Below are 4,086 nucleotides of genomic sequence, written 5' to 3' on the forward strand. Positions count from 1 at the left end.
GAATTGGCATCTTTCCTACTTGAGTCTTCCAATCCATCAACACCGTATGTTTCTCTGTTTATTAAATTATCTCTTTTTCCATCAACATTGTGTAATTTCTGGCTTACAAGTCCTGTGTATGATTTGTTACATGCGTACTGTTTTTTTTTTAAATCAATTTTAATGGTATTGCATTTTTACTTTCCACTGAAAGGCCATGTGTCCATGTGTTTATTGCTGGTACATAGAAATACAATAGGTTTCTTTATGTTTATTTTGTGTCCATGACCTTGCTGAGCTCACTTATTAGTTCTAGGAGTTTTTTCTTTTCAGGTTCTTTGTGGCTTTATATGTAGACCGTGTGTCATCTGCAAATAGGGGCTGGTTCATGACTTCTTCTCTGATCTGTGGCCCTTTGTTTCCTTTTCTTGCCTTTTTACAATGGTTCGACAGAGCTTCCAGCACTATGTTGAATAAGAATGTTACGGTAGACATCTTTACTTTGTTCTCAACCTTAGGGGGAAAACATTCAGTCATTCGTTTGTAATATTAAGTATAATGTTAGCCTCAGGGTGTTTGTAGACATTCTTTATCAAGTAGAGGAAGTTTCTCTCTATTCTTAATTTTTTGAGAGTTTGTAAAAATCATGAATGAGTATTGAATTTCGTTAACTGCTTTTTCTGCATTGTTTGGTATAATCATGTGATTTTTCTTGGGGGTATAGCTCAGGGGTAGAGCATCTGACTACACAATCATGTGATTTTTCTTTTTTAATCTGCATTATAGTGGATTGCAATGATTGCTTTTCAAATACTGAGCCAGCATTGCATCTTTGAAATAAAACCCAGTTGGTACTGAGTGTAATTCTTTTTACATATTGTAGGACTATATTTGCTAATATTTTGCTAAAGATTTGTATACTATATTCATGAGGGACACCAGGCTTTGTTGCTTTTGTTGTACTGTGTTTTTCTAGTTCTGAACTGGGACGTGTTCTTCTATTTTCTGAAACGATTCTGCAGAGTTGGCACTAATTCTTCTTTACATGTGTGGTAGAATTCTCCAGTGACACCACCTGGACCTGAAGATTTCCTTTCTGAGAGTTTGTTAATTATGAATTAAATTGTCTTAATAGTTTCAGGGCTAACACAATGATCTTTGAAGTAAGTATTTAGTATTGTAGTAGTTTGAGTTTTTCAAGGAATTGCTTCTTATCATCTAATTTGTCAGATTTATATGTATAGAATTGTTCATTGTATTCCCTTATTATCATTTTTTTTGAACAGTTTAAATTAAGTTTTATTTGCTCTCTCATTTTACAATAATCTACCTCATAAACGTCTTCTACAAACAGAGCATATATCCTGGGTGTGTTATACAAAGTTATAAGTTAATTATTTTTTCCAAGCAGGTTGTAAAGTATCAGTGTATCATATGAGAGTTCCCCTAATAGGGAACAAAATTTAAAACAAAACAATCATTTTAAATTTACCAAGTAGAGAATTTTTTCAGTAATCATTCATCTCTATATTCACATTCTAAGTATTTTCTTGTGATAAACAAACTGATTCAAATGATTTAAGCTATCCCACCGTTTAACAAGAAAAGCCTCTACAATAATTGGAAACCATGGTGTTCTCTTAATTTTACAACTAGCTGCTGTTTTCAGAAGTTCTTTGAGTTCTTCCTTTGAGAAAACTTTTAATCTCATTGGGATCTAGACTAAAAGTGATATTCTTCCTCACAAATAAAATGTAATCAATTTCATGTTCACCCCAGATACCATCAGACTGAGCCTCATAGTGAATTCATGTTAAATAATTAATTTCTTCTGGAGGAACTGCTTCCATGGGGATTCCTAACTCAGCTTTCAGATGCTTCTATGCTGCTTGCCTTACTTCAAGGTCATCACTTTCCTCAAGCATGCCTGAATTGCCTAATGGATGACCACAACAAGTATTGGTAAAGCAACCCGGAAAGGTAAACTTAGCATCTGAGCTTTCCTCTAGCAGGAGCTTATTTTCGGTGTTGAATAAACCAATGACTTTCTTCACAGAATTGGAAAAAACTGCTTTAAAGTTCGTATGGAACCAAAAAAGACCCCACTTTGCCAAGACAATCCTAAACCAAAAGAACAAAGCTGGAGGCATCACGCTACCTGACTTCAAACTATACTACAAGGCTACAGTAACCAAAACAGCATGGTACTGGTACCAAAACAGAGATATAGACCAACGGAACAGAACAGAGCCCTCAGAAATAAGAAATAATACCACACATCTACAGCCATCTGATCTTTGACAAACCTGACAAAAACAAGAAATGGGGAAAGGATTCTCTATTTAATAAATGGTGCTGGGAAAACTGGCTAGCCATAAGTAGAAAGCTGAAACTGGATCCTTTTCTTACTCCTTATACGAAAAGTAATTCAAGATGGATTAGAGACTTAAATGTTAGACCTAAAACCATAAAAACCCTAGAAGAAAACCTAGGTAATACCATTCAGGACATAGGCATGGGCAAGGACTTCATGTCTCAAACACCAAAAGCAACGGCAACAAAAGCCAAAATAGACAAATGGGATCTAAGTAAACTAAACAGCTTCTGCACAGCAAAAGAAACTACCATCAGAGTGAATAGGCAATCTACAGAATGGGAAAAAATTTTTGCAATCTACTCATCTGACAAAGGGCTAATATCTAGAACCTATAAAGAACTCAATCAAATTTTAAGAAAGAAACAAACAACACCATCAAAAAGTGGGCAAAGGATATGAACAGACACTTCTCAAAAGAAGACATTCATACAGCCAACAGACACATGAAAAAATGCTCATCATCACTCGCCATCAGAGAAATGCAAATCAAAACCACAATGAGATACCATCTCACACCAGTTAGAATGGCAGTCATTAAAAAATCAGGAAACAACAGGTGCTGGAGAGGATGTGGAGAAATAGGAACACTTTTACACTGTTGGTGGGACTGTAAACTAGTTCAACCATTGTGGAAAACCATGTGGCGATTCCTCAAGGATCTAGAACTAGAAATACCATCTGACCCAGCCATCCCATTACTGGGCATATACCCAAAGGATTATAAGTCATGCTGCTATAAAGACACATGCACACGTGTGTTTGTTGTGGCACTATTCACAATAGCAAAGACTTGGAATCAACCCAAATGTCCATCAGTGACAGACTGGATCAAGAAAATGTGGCACATATATACCTTGGAATACTATGCAGCCATGAAAAAGGATGAGTTTGTGTCCTTTGTAGGGACATGGATGCAGCTGGAAACCATCATTCTCAGCAAACTATCGCAAGAACAGAAAACCAAATATTGCATGTTCTCACTCATAGGTGGGAATTGAACAATGAGATCACTTGGACATAGGAAGTGGAACATCACACACCGGGTCCTATTGTGGGGAGGGGGTAGGGAGGAGGGATAGCATTAGGAGATATACCTAATATAAATGACGAGTTAATGGGTGCAGCACACCTACATGGCACATGTATACATATGTAACAAACCTGCACGTTGTGCACATGTACCCTAGAACTTAAAGTATAATAATTAAAAAAAAAAAGACACTAAAAGCCCAACGCAATAATCATTTTTCAGTGTTCTCATTCAGGTGACAATTCTTCTTGGTCTCAGCCCCAATTTTATTGTCATTTTCATCAGTAAGGTTACACATGTCTGCCAAGAGCTGAAACTGTTGCTCATAGAGATGGCTGGTATTTATTTCAAGCATTGTTACAGAACATCAGATTTGTCTTAGAACACTGAGCAGCCTCCAGCTTGAACACCAGCCAGCCCAGGAGTGTGCCCCTTTGGGTTCTGTCCTCTGCGTGCACCGGCCTCTTATCCTTTTGATGTTTGCAAGGAAAGTGAGATCTCCAGTTTCCTTCCTGATTTTGACGTTTTGGGTTTTCTCCCTTAGTCCTTTGTCAATTTTGCTAGAGGTTTGCCAAGTCTATAGATCTTTTCAATGTACTAACTTTAAAAAAACCTGACATTCTTTCTTATTTTTCTCTTTTCAGTATCATTGATTCCTGCTCTTATTGTTATTTCCTTCCTTCTGCTTGCTTTAGTTAAT

At 36.7% G+C, this 4,086-nt stretch overlaps 1 pseudogene; it reads right to left on the bottom strand.

Annotated features, from left to right (window-relative positions):
• Positions 1-1,510: 1,510 nt before the first annotated feature.
• On the bottom strand, positions 1,511-3,777 carry LOC103886785 (annotated as a pseudogene).
• Between the last annotated feature and the right edge of the window lie 309 nt (positions 3,778-4,086).

This window comes from Papio anubis, chromosome 8 (genome assembly GCF_008728515.1).
Source record: "Papio anubis isolate 15944 chromosome 8, Panubis1.0, whole genome shotgun sequence".
Classification (NCBI taxonomy): Eukaryota; Metazoa; Chordata; class Mammalia; order Primates; family Cercopithecidae; genus Papio; species Papio anubis.